This window comes from Trichomycterus rosablanca, chromosome 2, assembly GCF_030014385.1.
Source record: "Trichomycterus rosablanca isolate fTriRos1 chromosome 2, fTriRos1.hap1, whole genome shotgun sequence".
Lineage (NCBI taxonomy): Eukaryota > Metazoa > Chordata > Actinopteri > Siluriformes > Trichomycteridae > Trichomycterus > Trichomycterus rosablanca.
This window is the reverse complement of record NC_085989.1, coordinates 40,345,877-40,363,311: the sequence shown is the minus strand read 5'-3', so window position 1 is coordinate 40,363,311 and position 17,435 is coordinate 40,345,877. Positions and strand designations below refer to the sequence as shown.

The 17,435-nt window shown below is 41.3% G+C and overlaps 8 non-coding genes across 8 annotated transcripts; all 8 read left to right on the top strand.

The window, feature by feature from the left end:
• Positions 1–2,336: 2,336 nt before the first annotated feature.
• Positions 2,337–2,408, top strand: trnaw-cca (transfer RNA tryptophan (anticodon CCA)). Its single transcript has one exon. It is a non-coding gene; the product is annotated as a tRNA-Trp (tRNA).
• A 900-nt stretch (positions 2,409–3,308) lies between these two features.
• On the top strand, positions 3,309–3,380 carry trnaw-cca (transfer RNA tryptophan (anticodon CCA)). The gene has a single exon. It is a non-coding gene; the product is annotated as a tRNA-Trp (tRNA).
• A 1,685-nt stretch (positions 3,381–5,065) lies between these two features.
• On the top strand, positions 5,066–5,137 carry trnaw-cca (transfer RNA tryptophan (anticodon CCA)). Its single transcript has one exon. It is a non-coding gene; the product is annotated as a tRNA-Trp (tRNA).
• Positions 5,138–7,210: 2,073 nt separating this feature from the next.
• On the top strand, positions 7,211–7,282 carry trnaw-cca (transfer RNA tryptophan (anticodon CCA)). Its single transcript has one exon. It is a non-coding gene; the product is annotated as a tRNA-Trp (tRNA).
• Positions 7,283–8,967: 1,685 nt separating this feature from the next.
• On the top strand, positions 8,968–9,039 carry trnaw-cca (transfer RNA tryptophan (anticodon CCA)). Its single transcript has one exon. It is a non-coding gene; the product is annotated as a tRNA-Trp (tRNA).
• Positions 9,040–10,748: 1,709 nt separating this feature from the next.
• Positions 10,749–10,820, top strand: trnaw-cca (transfer RNA tryptophan (anticodon CCA)). Its single transcript has one exon. It is a non-coding gene; the product is annotated as a tRNA-Trp (tRNA).
• Positions 10,821–12,516: 1,696 nt separating this feature from the next.
• On the top strand, positions 12,517–12,588 carry trnaw-cca (transfer RNA tryptophan (anticodon CCA)). Its single transcript has one exon. It is a non-coding gene; the product is annotated as a tRNA-Trp (tRNA).
• A 540-nt stretch (positions 12,589–13,128) lies between these two features.
• trnaw-cca (transfer RNA tryptophan (anticodon CCA)) lies at positions 13,129–13,200 on the top strand. Its single transcript has one exon. It is a non-coding gene; the product is annotated as a tRNA-Trp (tRNA).
• Positions 13,201–17,435: the final 4,235 nt, after the last annotated feature.

The following is a 17,435-nucleotide window of genomic DNA, read 5'->3' as shown; positions in this document are numbered from 1 at the left end:
GCCGTGCATTACTGTGATTTTAGCACGGGGATGACGAAGCGGAGTGCCTAAAACTTCTTTCCCCATGCTAAAATCATAACAGTAATGCACGGTCTCGAGTGGCTTATTGCTTTTATAAAACGGCGGTCAACATAAAATATAATAAATACAACAATGTTTAATTCATAAATGTATTTATTGTGTATAAACTTACAATAAAGCATTCTTCCGCGACGCAAAATAGTTCGATTAACAGTGTTGCTAGGCAACATGAGGGCGAAAATAACATTAATTTTTTCTATTCAGTGGCGTATTAATATGGAATGATGTGAGGTGGTCATAGGTGTGCGTTTATCGGGGATTTTACAACGGCTTCGAACGCGGCTCAGCCAATCAGATTTTAGGACCGGAACTATCCGTTTTATAATTTCTATTTTACTCATCAATCTACACTTAATGACTCATAATGATAACATGACTAGATTTTTTTTATATATTAAATATAAAACTAAAATGTCGTATAGACAAAAAATATTCACACCCTGTAATCAATGCATTTCAGAAGCCATTTGGCAGCAGTTACGTCTGCAAGTCTTCTTGAATACATATCTTTAAGGTTAGTATACCTGAATTTAAGCAGTTGATCTCATTCTTTATAGCAGATTCTCTTAAACTACACCAGACTGTATGTTGAACTACTATTTTCCAGTCTCTTCAGAGATGTTAGATAGGGTCCAGTGATGTCCACTGGGTCAAAACGACGTGTCACTCTGTTTAACACAAGAGAAAACTCCCTAAATTATCTAGAACTTAAAAATGTGACTTTTCCTGGAGGTCTAACAAATATTTACAAAATGTGTGATGAATGACAGGTCGTTTTTTCATACAAAATAGAAGCTGCTTTTTTTAAGGGGTTTAGTAAAGGCGGGTCATTTTTGAGCCTTTAAACAAAGATAATGTTAAGACGACACAATGGCTAAGTCTGGGCTTTGGCTGGGCCACTTAAAGACATTCAAAGGTGGCCGCTCAGGTGGCGCAGTGGTAAAAACACATGGTGGAACTAGAACTGGGATCTCGAATACATCTCAGCTCTGCCTGCCAACTGGGCTGAGCAGCCACATGAACAACGTTTGGCCTGTTATTCAGATAGAGGTGGGATTAAGCCGGATAGGGTCTCTCTCATAACTAATGCAAATATGACCTCTGCTGGCTGATTGATGCCGCCTGCACAGACGGGAAAAGAGTGCTGTCTGGGTGTGTCTCTCCGTACACAGAGCTGAGCTGCAAAGTATAGGTGACAAGATGCATACGGCTGCTGCCCACGTGTCGGAGGGGGCGTGGGTTAGCTTCGTTCTCCTCAATCAAAGCGGGGATCGGCATTGGTGGAGAGGAAGCATGACGCAATCTGGCAATTGGACACGCTAAAAGGGAGAAAAAGGGGAGAAAATGCATAAACAAAATAAAAAAAGACATTCAAAGGCTTTGCCCCAATGCCCCTTTAGTGTTATTTTGGCTGTTGAAAGATAAACTGTTACCCCAGTCTGAGTTTATATTACCAATTTCAATTTCAATTTTCAATTCTTACTAGTTGTTGCCCTGGAGAAGTCCTCATATAACATGATGGTACCATCATTATGTTTCACTGTAGAAATGGTTTTACCCAGGTGTACATCATTCTTGTTGTTCAGCCCAAAAAGTTCATTTTTGGCTCATCAGACCAGAAAATCTCTGCCATAAAGGCCTGATATATGGAGTGATGTAGCAGCGGTTGCCCATCAATCAAGATTACGCGATTTGTATTCATATCCTACTTCTGCACAGGGCTTTTAAAGCTTTTTCAAGTGACTTCTGGGTTATTTCTTCTCTCCCTGACCAAGGCCCTTCTTTCCCAGATGCCCAGTTTGTCTGGAAGGTCAATTCTCAAAAGGTTCAAGGTTATACAAAGCTTCAAAATTCTTGTGGTCTGTGACTACTGGGAAAACTCAAAGTTGTTTTATATCCTTGCACTGATTCACAACTTGACAGAATTTGATTGTGAAGACCCACAGACAGATCTTTAGACTTTGTAGACTGTTTTTCTCCTGACAATGCAGTGTAAATAATGGGCCCTAATAACTCCAGGTGTATTGCCTTCCAACTTATGTACATTCAGTTAAGTTCTAGATGCATGATGCACCTCACCATGATTTGGATTACCAGATTTGAATTGGTAGAAAGGGTGATTCATTCAGAATTAAATATACAACATAACAAAGTCTGCAAAACATTAAGGAGTCGTAATACTTTCTAAATCAACTGCATCTGGTCACTAGTTCCACTGCAACAGTCTATAGTCTTGGTTAGACAGCTTTGAACACGACCTCGTGGCGCAACGGTAGTGCGTCTGACTCCAGATCAGAAGGTTGCGTGTTCAAATCACGTCGGGGTCAGTGCCTCATTTTCGAAGGTGTCGATAAATACTTCTAATTATGTGGCCCCGCCAATTATCAATCCATACTGGAATCGATTTGGTTTAGTTTCTATAGAAGATCTTTGCATTACTGCACAGAGATCCCCAATCACCAGGTCGTTGACCACTACCGTTCCGTGGGTCATTTATTACCAGGCCGCACAACAAAAAAAAAATTTGAGATCGCTACATCAGCCATAAAAACACTGCTTTTATTTCCAACACACAACAGTTTATCGTCTCATATCACCCCCAGGTGGAAGGAGCGTCTCGCTGCAGCAAAAAAGAGTATAGATATTCTATTTTAAGTCCCTCTGCCCCCGCCGGTCCATGAAATTATATTTTATATGAAACCGGTCTGTGGTGTAACAAAAAGTTGTGAAGCGCTGTGCTAATCCATACTTTTGGCTAAGTTTTGCACTTTCGGTTATAGCCTTAGTTAGCATTCTTTATGAAGGACCTTGTGGCACAATGGTAGCGCGTCTGACTCTAGATCATAAGGTTGCGTGTTCAAATCATGTCGGAGTCAGTGCCTCATTTTCTGATGACTCTGTCAATCAATGCATTTACATCTAAGTATGTGGCCCCGCATGAATTATCAGTTCATACTGGAATCGATTAAGTTCAGTTTCTATAACACATGGGTGTTTATTATCTCATGTCATCCCCAGGTGGAAGCAGCGTCTCGTTGCAGCAAAAAAAAGCTCATTGTGAGCAGTATAGTTATTCTATTTTAAGTCCCTCCACCCCCGCCGGTCCGTGAAATTATATTTTATATGTAACTGGTCAGTGGTGCAAAAAAGGTTGGAAAGAGCTGTGCTAATGCATACATGTATCTTGGCACTTTCTGTTATAGCCTTGTTTAAAACTCCTTATGCAGGACCTCGTGGCGCAACGGTAGCGCGTCTGACTCCAGATCAGAAGGTTGTGTGTTCAAATCACGTCGGGGTCAGTGCCTCATTTCCTGATGACTCTGTTGCTCGGTGTGTTTACGTCTAAGTATGTAGCCCCGCCAATTTAGTTCAGTTTCTATAGAAGGTCTTTGCATTACCACACACAAACGTCACAGCCACCCGTGCAGTATTTTATCAGACACTCCATTGTCTATATGTCTAAATTACGTATCAAATATGCTAATCAAGAGGTCCCCAACCACCGGGCTGTGGACCTGTACCGGTCCGCGGGTCATTTATTACCGGGCCGCACAGAAAGAATAAATAATTAGAGATGAATAATCAGACATGAAAACACTGCTTTTATTTCCAACACATGGCTGTTTATCGTCTCATATCACCCCCAGGTGGACGCAGCATCTCGTTGCAGCGAAAAAAGCTCATTTGTGAGCAGTATAGTTATTCTATTTTAGGTCCTTCCGCCCCCGCCAGTCCGTGAAATTATATTTTATATGAAACTGGTCAGTGGTGCAAAAAGGTTGGAAAGAGCTGTGCTAATCCATACAAGTATCTTGGCTAAGTTTTGCACTTTCTGTTATAGCCTTGGTTAAAACTCCTTACGCAGGACTTCGTGGCGCAACGGTAGCGCGTCTGATTCCAGATCAGTTGGTTGCATGTTCAAATCACAACGGTCTCAGTGCCTCATTTTCTGATAACTCTGTTGCTCGGTGCCTTTACGTCTAAGTTTGTGGCCCCACCAATTATAAAATCATACTGGAATCCATTTTGTTCCGTTTCTATAGAAGATCAAATATGCTAATCCAGAGGTCCCCAACCACCGGGCTGTGGACCGGTACCAGTCTGTGGTTCATTTATTACCGGCCACACAGCTGTTTATCATCTCATATCACCCCAGGTGAAAGCAGCGTCTTGTTGCAGCAACAAAAAGCTCATTTGTGAGCAGTATTGTTATTCTTTTATAAGTCCCTTCGCCACCGCCGGTTCGTGAAATTATATTTTATATGAAACCGGTCCGTGGTGCAACAAACAGTTGGGAAGCACTGTGCTAATCCATACTTTTGACTAAGTTTTGCACTTTCAGATATAGCCTTGTTTAGAAAGTGTTGTGAAGGGCCTTGTGGTGCAATGGTAGCGCGTCTGACTCCAGATCAGCAGGTTGCGTGTTCAAATCACATCAGGGTCAGTGCCTCATTTTCTGATGACTCTGTTGATCGATGCGTTTACATCTAAGTATGTTGCCCCGCCAATTATCAGTTCATACTGGAATCGATTTAGTTCAGTTTCTATAGAAGATCTTTGCATTACCACACACAAACATCACAGCCACCCGTGCGGTATTTTATCAGACACTCCATTGTCTATATGTCTAAATTACGTATCAAATATGCTAATCAAGAGGTCCCCAACCACCGGGCCGTGGGTCATTTATTTCCGGGCCGCACAGAAAGAATAAATAATTAGAGATCGCTACATCAACCATGAAATCACTGCTTTTATTTCCAACACATGGGTGTTTATTATCTCATATCATCCGCAGGTGGAAACAGCATCTCATTGCAGCAAAAAAAAAAGCTCATTTGTGAGAAGTATAGTTATTCTATTTTAAGTCCCTCCACCCCCGCCGGTCTGTGAAATTATATTTTAAATGAAACTTGTCCGTGGTGCAAAAAAGGTTGGGAAGCACTGTGCTAATCCATACTTTTGGTTAGAACGCATTACGCAGGACCTCGTGGCGCAATGGTAGCGCGTCTGACTCCAGATCAGAAGGTTGCGTGTTCAAATCACGTCGGGGTCAGTGCCTCATTTTCTGATGACTCTGTTGCTCGGTGTGTTTACGTCTAAGTATGTGGCCCCGCCAATTATCAGTTCATACTGGAATCGATTTAGTTCAGTTTCTATAGAAGATCTTTGCATTACCACACACAAACGTCGCAGCCACCCGTGCAGTATTTTATCAGACACTCCATTGTCTATATGTCTAAATTACGTATCAAATATGCTAATCAAGAGGTCCCCAACCACCGGGCTGTGGACCTGTACCGGTCCGCGGGTCATTTATTACCGGGCCGCACAGAAAGAATAAATAATTAGAGATGAATAATCAGACATGAAAACACTGCTTTTATTTCCAACACATGGCTGTTTATCGTCTCATATCACCCCCAGGTGGACGCAGCATCTCGTTGCAGCGAAAAAAGCTCATTTGTGAGCAGTATAGTTATTCTATTTTAGGTCCTTCCGCCTCCGCCGGTCCGTGAAATTATATTTTATATGAAACTGGTCAGTGGTGCAAAAAAGTTTGGAAAAAGCTGTGCTAATCCATACATGTATTTTGGCTAAGTTTTGCACTTTCTGTTATAGTCTTGTTTAAAACTCCATATGCAGGACCTCGTGGCGCAATGTTAGTGCGTCTGACTCCAGATCAGTTGGTTGCATGTTCAAATCACAATGGTCTCAGTGCCTCATTTTCTGATAACTCTGTTGCTCGGTGCCTTTACGTCTAAGTTTGTGGCCCCACCAATTATCAATTCATACTGGAATCCATTTTGTTCCGTTTCTATAGAAGATCAAATATGCTAATCCAGAGGTCCCCAACCACCGGGCTGTGGACCGGTACCAGTCTGTGGTTCATTTATTATCGGCCACACAGCTGTTTATCAACTCATATCACCCCCAGGTGGAAGCAGCGTCTCGTTGCAGCAACAAAAACCTCATTTGTGAGCAGTATTGTTATTCTATTATAAGTCCCTTCGCCACCACCGGTTCGTGAAATTATATTTTATATGAAACCGGTCCGTGGTGCAACAAACAGTTGGGAAGCACTGTGCTAATCCACACTTTTGACTAAGTTTTGCACTTTCAGTTATAGCCTCGTTTAGAAAGCGTTGTGAAGGGCCTTGTGGTGCAACGGTAGCGCGTCTGACTCCTGATGTTCAAAACACGTCAGGATCAGAGCCTCATTTTCTGATGACTCTGTTGATCGATGCGTTTACATCTAAGTATGTGGCCCCGCCAATTATCAATCCATACTGGAATCGATTTGGTTCAGTTTCTATAGAAGATCTTTGCATTACTGCACAGAGATCCCCAATCACCAGGTCGTTGAGCACGACCGTTCCGTGGGTCATTTATTACCAGGCCGCACAAAAAAAAAAAAAAAAAAATTAGAGATCGGTACATCAGCCATAAAAACACTGCTTTTATTTCCAACACACAACAGTTTATCGTCTCATATCACCCCCAGGTGGAAGGAGCGTCTCGCTGCAGCAAAAAAGAGTATAGATATTCTATTTTAAGTCCCTCTGCCCCCGCCGGTCCATGAAATTATATTTTATATGAAACCGGTCTGTGGTGTAACAAAAAGTTGTGAAGCGCTGTGCTAATCCATACTTTTGGCTAAGTTTTGCACTTTCGGTTATAGCCTTAGTTAGCATTCTTTATGAAGGACCTTGTGGCACAATGGTAGCGCGTCTGACTCTAGATCATAAGGTTGCGTGCTCAAATCATGTCGGAGTCAGTGCCTCATTTTCTGATGACTCTGTCAATCAATGCATTTACATCTAAGTATGTGGCCCCGCATGAATTATCAGTTCATACTGGAATCGATTTAGTTCAGTTTCTATAACACATGGGTGTTTATTATCTCATGTCATCCCCAGGTGGAAGCAGCGTCTCGTTGCAGCAAAAAAAAGCTCATTGTGAGCAGTATAGTTATTCTATTTTAAGTCCCTCCACCCCCGCCGGTCCGTGAAATTATATTTTATATGTAACTGGTCAGTGGTGCAAAAAAGGTTGGAAAGAGCTGTGCTAATGCATACATGTATCTTGGCACTTTCTGTTATAGCCTTGTTTAAAACTCCTTATGCAGGACCTCGTGGCGCAACGGTAGCGCGTCTGACTCCAGATCAGAAGGTTGTGTGTTCAAATCACGTCGGGGTCAGTGCCTCATTTCCTGATGACTCTGTTGCTCGGTGTGTTTACGTCTAAGTATGTAGCCCCGCCAATTTAGTTCAGTTTCTATAGAAGGTCTTTGCATTACCACACACAAACGTCACAGCCACCCGTGCAGTATTTTATCAGACACTCCATTGTCTATATGTCTAAATTACGTATCAAATATGCTAATCAAGAGGTCCCCAACCACCGGGCTGTGGACCTGTACCGGTCCGCGGGTCATTTATTACCGGGCCGCACAGAAAGAATAAATAATTAGAGATGAATAATCAGACATGAAAACACTGCTTTTATTTCCAACACATGGCTGTTTATCGTCTCATATCACCCCCAGGTGGACGCAGCATCTCGTTGCAGCGAAAAAAGCTCATTTGTGAGCAGTATAGTTATTCTATTTTAGGTCCTTCCGCCCCCGCCAGTCCGTGAAATTATATTTTATATGAAACTGGTCAGTGGTGCAAAAAGGTTGGAAAGAGCTGTGCTAATCCATACAAGTATCTTGGCTAAGTTTTGCACTTTCTGTTATAGCCTTGGTTAAAACTCCTTACGCAGGACTTCGTGGCGCAACGGTAGCGCGTCTGATTCCAGATCAGTTGGTTGCATGTTCAAATCACAATGGTCTCAGTGCCTCATTTTCTGATAACTCTGTTGCTCGGTGCCTTTACGTCTAAGTTTGTGGCCCCACCAATTATCAATTCATACTGGAATCCATTTTGTTCCGTTTCTATAGAAGATCAAATATGCTAATCCAGAGGTCCCCAACCACCGGGCTGTGGACCGGTACCAGTCTGTGGTTCATTTATTACCGGCCACACAGCTGTTTATCATCTCATATCACCCCAGGTGAAAGCAGCGTCTCGTTGCAGCAACAAAAAGCTCATTTGTGAGCAGTATTGTTATTCTTTTATAAGTCCCTTCGCCACCGCCGGTTCGTGAAATTATATTTTATATGAAACCGGTCCGTGGTGCAACAAACAGTTGGGAAGCACTGTGCTAATACATACTTTTGACTAAGTTTTGCACTTTCAGTTATAGCCTTGTTTAGAAAGTGTTGTGAAGGGCCTTGTGGTGCAATGGTAGTGCGTCTGACTCCAGACCAGCAGGTTGCGTGTTCAAATCACGTCAGGGTCAGTGCCTCATTTTCTGATGACTCTGTTGATCGATGCGTTTACATCTAAGTATGTTGCCCCGCCAATTATCAGTTCATACTGGAATCGATTTAGTTCAGTTTCTATAGAAGATCTTTGCATTACCACACACAAACATCACAGCCACCCGTGCGGTTTTTTATCAGACACTCCTTTGTCTATATGTCTAAATTACGTATCAAATATGCTAATCAAGAGGTCCCCAACCACCGGGCCGTGGGTCATTTATTTCCGGGCCGCACAGTAAGAATAAATAATTAGAGATCGCTACATCAACCATGAAATCACTGCTTTTATTTCCAACACATGGGTGTTTATTATCTCATATCATCCCCAGGTGGAAACAGCATCTCATTGCAGCAAAAAAAAAAGCTCATTTGTGAGAAGTATAGTTATTCTATTTTAAGTCCCTCCACCCCCGCCGGTCTGTGAAATTATATTTTATATGAAACTGGTCCGTGGTGCAAAAAAGGTTGGGAAGCACTGTGCTAATCCATACTTTTGGTTAGAACTCATTACGCAGGACCTCGTGGCGCAATGGTAGCGCGTCTGACTCCAGATCAGAAGGTTGCGTGTTCAAATCACGTCGGGGTCAGTGCCTCATTTTCTGATGACTCTGTTACTCGATGTGTTTACGTCTAAGTATGTGGCCGCGCCAATTATCAGTTCATACTGGAATCGATTTAGTTCAGTTTCTATAGAAGATCTTTGCATTACCACACACAAACGTCACAGCCACCCGTGCAGTGTTTTATCAGACACTCCATTGTCTATATGTCTAAATTACGTATCAAATATGCTAATCAAGAGGTCCCCAACCACCGGGCTGTGGACCTGTACCGGTCCGCGGGTCATTTATTACCGGGCCGCACAGAAAGAATAAATAATTAGAGATGAATAATCAGACATGAAAACACTGCTTTTATTTCCAACACATGGCTGTTTATCGTCTCATATCACCCCCAGGTGGACGCAGCATCTCGTTGCAGCGAAAAAAGCTCATTTGTGAGCAGTATAGTTATTCTATTTTAGGTCCTTCCGCCTCCGCCGGTCCGTGAAATTATATTTTATATGAAACTGGTCAGTGGTGCAAAAAAGTTTGGAAAAAGCTGTGCTAATCCATACATGTATCTTGGCTAAGTTTTGCACTTTCTGTTATAGTCTTGTTTAAAACTCCATATGCAGGACCTCGTGGCGCAATGTTAGCGCGTCTGACGCCAGATCAGTTGGTTGCATGTTCAAATCACAATGGTCTCAGTGCCTCATTTTCTGATAACTCTGTTGCTCGGTGCCTTTACGTCTAAGTATGTGGCCCCGCCAATTATCAATTCATACTGGAATCCATTTTGTTCCGTTTCTATAGAAGATCAAATATGCTAATCCAGAGGTCCCCAACCACCGGGCTGTGGACCGGTACCAGTCTGTGGTTCATTTATTACCGGCCACACAGCTGTTTATCATCTCATATCACCCCAGGTGAAAGCAGCGTCTCGTTGCAGCAACAAAAAGCTCATTTGTGAGCAGTATTGTTATTCTTTTATAAGTCCCTTCGCCACCGCCGGTTCGTGAAATTATATTTTATATGAAACCGGTCCGTGGTGCAACAAACAGTTGGGAAGCACTGTGCTAATACATACTTTTGACTAAGTTTTGCACTTTCAGTTATAGCCTTGTTTAGAAAGTGTTGTGAAGGGCCTTGTGGTGCAATGGTAGTGCGTCTGACTCCAGACCAGCAGGTTGCGTGTTCAAATCACGTCAGGGTCAGTGCCTCATTTTCTGATGACTCTGTTGATCGATGCGTTTACATCTAAGTATGTTGCCCCGCCAATTATCAGTTCATACTGGAATCGATTTAGTTCAGTTTCTATAGAAGATCTTTGCATTACCACACACAAACATCACAGCCACCCGTGCGGTTTTTTATCAGACACTCCTTTGTCTATATGTCTAAATTACGTATCAAATATGCTAATCAAGAGGTCCCCAACCACCGGGCCGTGGGTCATTTATTTCCGGGCCGCACAGTAAGAATAAATAATTAGAGATCGCTACATCAACCATGAAATCACTGCTTTTATTTCCAACACATGGGTGTTTATTATCTCATATCATCCCCAGGTGGAAACAGCATCTCATTGCAGCAAAAAAAAAAGCTCATTTGTGAGAAGTATAGTTATTCTATTTTAAGTCCCTCCACCCCCGCCGGTCTGTGAAATTATATTTTATATGAAACTGGTCCGTGGTGCAAAAAAGGTTGGGAAGCACTGTGCTAATCCATACTTTTGGTTAGAACTCATTACGCAGGACCTCGTGGCGCAATGGTAGCGCGTCTGACTCCAGATCAGAAGGTTGCGTGTTCAAATCACGTCGGGGTCAGTGCCTCATTTTCTGATGACTCTGTTACTCGATGTGTTTACGTCTAAGTATGTGGCCGCGCCAATTATCAGTTCATACTGGAATCGATTTAGTTCAGTTTCTATAGAAGATCTTTGCATTACCACACACAAACGTCACAGCCACCCGTGCAGTGTTTTATCAGACACTCCATTGTCTATATGTCTAAATTACGTATCAAATATGCTAATCAAGAGGTCCCCAACCACCGGGCTGTGGACCTGTACCGGTCCGCGGGTCATTTATTACCGGGCCGCACAGAAAGAATAAATAATTAGAGATGAATAATCAGACATGAAAACACTGCTTTTATTTCCAACACATGGCTGTTTATCGTCTCATATCACCCCCAGGTGGACGCAGCATCTCGTTGCAGCGAAAAAAGCTCATTTGTGAGCAGTATAGTTATTCTATTTTAGGTCCTTCCGCCTCCGCCGGTCCGTGAAATTATATTTTATATGAAACTGGTCAGTGGTGCAAAAAAGTTTGGAAAAAGCTGTGCTAATCCATACATGTATCTTGGCTAAGTTTTGCACTTTCTGTTATAGTCTTGTTTAAAACTCCATATGCAGGACCTCGTGGCGCAATGTTAGCGCGTCTGACGCCAGATCAGTTGGTTGCATGTTCAAATCACAATGGTCTCAGTGCCTCATTTTCTGATAACTCTGTTGCTCGGTGCCTTTACGTCTAAGTATGTGGCCCCGCCAATTATCAATTCATACTGGAATCCATTTTGTTCCGTTTCTATAGAAGATCAAATATGCTAATCCAGAGGTCCCCAACCACCGGGCTGTGGACCGGTACCAGTCTGTGGTTCATTTATTACCGGCCACACAGCTGTTTATCATCTCATATCACCCCAGGTGAAAGCAGCGTCTCGTTGCAGCAACAAAAAGCTCATTTGTGAGCAGTATTGTTATTCTATTATAAGTCCCTTCGCCACCACCGGTTCGTGAAATTATATTTTATATGAAACCGGTCCGTGGTGCAACAAACAGTTGGGAAGCACTGTGCTAATACATACTTTTAACTAAGTTTTGCACTTTCAGTTATAGCCTCGTTTAGAAAGCGTTGTGAAGGGCCTTGTGGTGCAACGGTAGCGCGTCTGACTCCTGATGTTCAAAACACGTCAGGATCAGAGCCTCATTTTCTGATGACTCTGTTGATCGATGCGTTTACATCTAAGTATGTTGCCCCGCCAATTATCAGTTCATACTGGAATCGATTTAGTTCAGTTTCTGTAGAAGATCTTTGCATTACCACACACAAACGTCACAGCCACCCGTGCGGTATTTTATCAGACACTCCATTGTCTATATGTCTAAATTACGAATCAAATATGGTAATCCAGAGATCCCCAACCACCGGGCCGTGGGTCATTTATTTCTGGGCCGCACAGAAAGAATAAATAATTAAAGATCGCTACATCAGCCATGAAATCACTGCTTTTATTTCCAACACATGGGTGTTTATTATCTCATATCATCCCCAGGTGGAAGCAGCGTCTCGTTGCAGCAAAAAAAAAAGCTCATTTGTGAGAAGTATAGTTATTCTATTTTAAGTCCCTCCACCCCCGCCGGTCTGTGAAATTATATTTTATATGAAACTGGTCCGTGGTGCACAAAAGGTTGGGAAGCACTGTGCTAATCCATACTTTTGGTTAAAGATTTTTATGCAGGACTTCGTGGCGCAATGGTAGCGCGTCTGACTCCAGATCAGAAGGTTGCGTGTTCAAATCACGTCGGGGTCAGTGCCTCATTTTCTGATGACTCTGTTGCTCGGTGTGTTCACGTCTAAGTATGTGGCCCTGCCAATTATCAGTTCATACTGGAATCGATTTAGTTCAGTTTCTATAGAAGATCTTTGCATTACCACACACAAACGTCACAGCCACCCGTGCGGTATTTTATCAGACACTCCATTGTCTATATGTCTAAATTACGAATCAAATATGGTAATCCAGAGATCCCCAACCACCGGGCCGTGGGTCATTTATTTCTGGGCCGCACAGAAAGAATAAATAATTAAAGATCGCTACATCAGCCATGAAATCACTGCTTTTATTTCCAACACATGGGTGTTTATTATCTCATATCATCCCCAGGTGGAAACAGCGTCTCGTTGCAGCAAAAAAAAAAGCTCATTTGTGAGAAGTATAGTTATTCTATTTTAAGTCCCTCCACCCCCGCCGGTCTGTGAAATTATATTTTATATGAAACTGGTCCGTGGTGCACAAAAGGTTGGGAAGCACTGTGCTAATCCATACTTTTGGTTAAAGATTTTTATGCAGGACTTCGTGGCGCAATGGTAGCGCGTCTGACTCCAGATCAGAAGGTTGCGTGTTCAAATCACGTCGGGGTCAGTGCCTCATTTTCTGATGACTCTGTTGCTCGGTGTGTTCACGTCTAAGTATGTGGCCCTGCCAATTATCAGTTCATACTGGAATCGATTTAGTTCAGTTTCTATAGAAGATCTTTGCATTACCACACACAAACGTCACAGCCACCCGTGCAGTGTTTTATCAGACACTCCATTGTCTATATGTCTGAATTACATATCAAATATGCTATGTATAGTTATTCTATTTTAAGTCAAGTCAAGTCAACTTTATTTATTTAGCGCTTTTTACAATAGACATTGTCTCAAAGCAACTTTACAAAATCCAGGACCAACAGATACAAAAAAACCCCTGTTGAGCAAGCCGATGGCGACTGTGGCAAGGAAAAACTCCCTGAAAATTACAGGAAGAAACCTTGAGAGGAACCAGACTCAGCAGGGCCCATCCTTTTTGGGTGGCCTGGAGGATACTTTAAATAAATACACGATTTACACAGAGCATACGAACACAGAATTAAATGATCTAAAAGTTATAACTGGTAATAAATAGATAAATAGATAAATAATAATAGAGTTGTTCTTCGCTGTAGTCTTCAATAATGTCTGTAGTGATTTCTTGTCATTCTTGGTGCAATTACTCCAGACCCGTCACATCCGGCAGGAGCAGCATAGTTGTCACGGCAGTCTCGACTTTAATCCTTAACCTCAGCGGGTAAACAGGTTTCCATCAGAACGCCTTTGGAGTAAAACAACAAAGAATGTAGTTAATAATGTACAATGCTAGTTGAGTAAAACAGTTTTACAGAGAGTTTTAGACTCCGGCAGCCCTAATTATTACAGCATAACTAAAAGGGAGAGCGAGCAGGTAACAAGGTCATGAAGGCTTTCACAGGACATCAGCGCCCACCTCTCCTACCCAAACCGGAGTGATCGGACAAGAGAGGCAGAACGACAGCAACCCAACATCCCTGATCACCACAAGTTTCTATGACCAAGAACCCCCAAGCTCTGCGCCTTTGTCTATATTAATCAAAAGCCTGAGAAAATAAATTTGTTTTCAGTCTAGACTTAAACATTGAGACTGTGTCCGAATCCCAAACAGAGGCAGGAAGATTATTCCAAAGTTGTGGAGCTTTGTAAGAAAATGCTCTTCCACCAGCTGTGGTCTTTTTAATTTTAGGAACTATAAGTAACCCTGCATCTTGTGAACGAAGTGGACGCGCTGGGCTGTAGTGATTAATAAGTTCACTCAGATACTGTGGAGCCAGACCATGTAGCGCTTTATAGGTTAGTAAAAGTACTTTGTAATCAATGCGGAATTTAACTGGCAGCCAGTGTAGAGATGATAGAACAGGACTGATATGATCAAATTTTTTAGTTCTAGTTAGCACTCGAGCTGCTGCATTTTGAACTAACTGGAGTTTGTTTATGGATCTACCAGAGCATCCAGTTAGAAGAGCATTACAATAATCTAACCGAGAAGTTATAAACGCATGGATCAGTTTTTCAGCATCATTAACAAATAGTATATTTCTTATTTTAGAGATATTACGCAAATCATAGAAAGCAACTCTAGTAATATTATTAATGTGTGTATCAAAGGAAAGATCTGAATCTATTGTGACACCCAAGTTTTTTACATCTGGGCTGGGAGTAACAGAGAAAGTGTTTAGGTTTAGCACCAGGTTAGACAACTTGTCTTTTGCAGCTTTAGAGCCAACAAGTAAAACCTCAGTTTTATCTGAATTAAGTAAAAGAAAATTACACGACATCCAGTTTTTTATGTCGTTTACACAATCTTCTATCTTACTGATTGTGTCAGTATCATTTGGTTTGGCTGATATATACAGCTGTGTGTCATCTGCATAGCAGTGAAATTTTATGCCATGTTTATGAATAATTTCACCTAGTGGAAGCATATAGAGTGTAAATAATAGCGGTCCAAGTACCGACCCCTGTGGAACACCACACTTTACTTTTGTAGTTTCCGAGCATTTATTATTTACATAAACAAATTGCGAGCGGTCAGTCAGATATGATTGAAACCAAGAGAGTGCGAGTCCTTTAACACCTACTGTATCTTCTACAACCCCTGGCAAAAATTATGGAATCACCACTCTTGGAAGATGTTCTGTCAATTGTTTAATTTTGTAGAAAAAAAATAAATCACAGACATGCCACAAAACTATCATTTTTCAAAATGTCAACCTTCTGGCATTAAGAAACAATAAAAAAAAGAAACAAATATAATAGCTGTGGTCAGTCACAATTGCTTTTTTTAGATCAAGTAGAGGAAAAAAATATGGAATCACTCAAATCTGAGGAAAAAATTATGGAATCACGCTGTAATTTGCAGTTTAAAAACAAAACATCTGCAGCAGATTAGATTTGCTAATTATTCTTCAGTTTAAAAAGAGTGCTCACACCTCGGAGAGCTGTTGCACAAAGCAGATTGTCATGAATCATGGTTCCAACACAAGATATGTCAGTTGAAACAAATGAGAGGATTATAAAACTCCTTCAAGAAGATAAATCATTGTGGAATGTCGCAAAAGATGTTGGTTGTTCCCAGTAAGCTGTGTTTAAAATCTGGACCAAGTACAAACAAAATGGGAAGGTTGTAAAAGGGAAGCATACTGGTAGACCAAGTAAGACATCAAAGCATCAAGATAGAAAACAAAGCAATATGTCTTGAAAACAGAAAATGCACAACAAAACAAATGAGAAACAAGTGGCCGGAAAGTGGAGTCAATGTCTGTGACTGAACTGTAAGAAATCACCTAAAAGAAATGGGATTTACATACAGAAAAGCCAAACAAAAGCCATCATTAACACCTAAAAAGAAAAGAACAAGGTTAAAGTAGTCTAAAGAAAAGCAATCGTGGACTGTGGGTGACTGGATAAAAGTGATCTTCAGTGATGAATCGCGAATCTGCATTGGGCAAGGTGATGATGCTGGAACTTTTGTTTGGTGTCTGTCCAATGAAATTTATGAAGATAACTGCCTAAAGAAAACATGTTAATTTCCACAGTTGTTGATGATATGGGCCTGCATGTCGGGTAAAGGCACAGGGGAGATGGTCTTCAATAAATGCCAAAGTCCACATTGAAATTTTGGACGCTTTTCTTATTCCATCAGTTGAAAGGATGTTTGGTGATGATGACTTCATTTTTCAAGATGATAATGCATCTTGCCATAGGGCAAAGGACGTGAAAACTTTCCTTCAAGAAAACATATAATGTCAATGGCATGGCCTGCAAATAGTCCGGATCTCAATCCATTTGAAAATCTCTGGTGGAAATTGAAGAAAATGGTCAATGACAAGGTTCCAACCTGCAAAGCTGATCTGGCAACAGCAAGAGACAGTTGAAGGCAGATTGATGAAGAATACTGTTTGTCATTAGTTAACTCCATGCCTCATAGAGTTTAAACCATTATAAAAGCCAGAGGTGGTGCAACAAAGTAATAATGGTGCAGTGTTTTCTAATGATTCCATAATTTTTTCCTCAGATTTCAGTGATTCCATATTTTTTTCCTCTACTTGATCTAAAAAAAAGCAATTGTGACTGACCACAACTATTATATTTGTTTCTTTTTTTATTGTTTCTTAATGCCAGAGGGTTGGCAGTTTGAGAAATGATAGTTTTGTGGCATGTCTGTGATTTCTTTTTTTTCTACAAAATTAAACAATTGAAAGAACATCTTCCAAGAGTGGTGATTCCATAATTTTTGCCAGGGGTTGTAGCCTATCCAGTAAAATGTTATGATCGACCGTATCAAACGCTGCGCTAAGATCTAATAGAACAAGAAAAGAGACACATCCATTATCAGAAGACATTAACAACTCGTTAACTACTCTAATTAATGCGGTTTCGGTACTATGATTGGGTCTAAATCCTGATTGAAATTTTTCATGAATACAATTTTCATTCAAATAAGAACATAATTGTTTGGAAACAACTTTTTCTAATATTTTAGAGACAAAAGGAAGGTTTGAAATTGGCCTATAATTAGCTAGTACATGTGGATCAAGATTAGGTTTTTTAATCAGGGGTTTAATAACGGCACTTTTAAACAATTTAGGTACATACCCAAGGCTAAGGGATGCATTGATTAATGTAAGCAGGGGCTCTACAATAGCTGGGAGTAAATCTTTAAGTAAACGAGTTGGAACAGGATCGAGTATACACAATGATGACTTAGATGATTTAATCAACACAGTTAGTTCATTTTGGGAGATTGGATTAAAGGAATTTAGT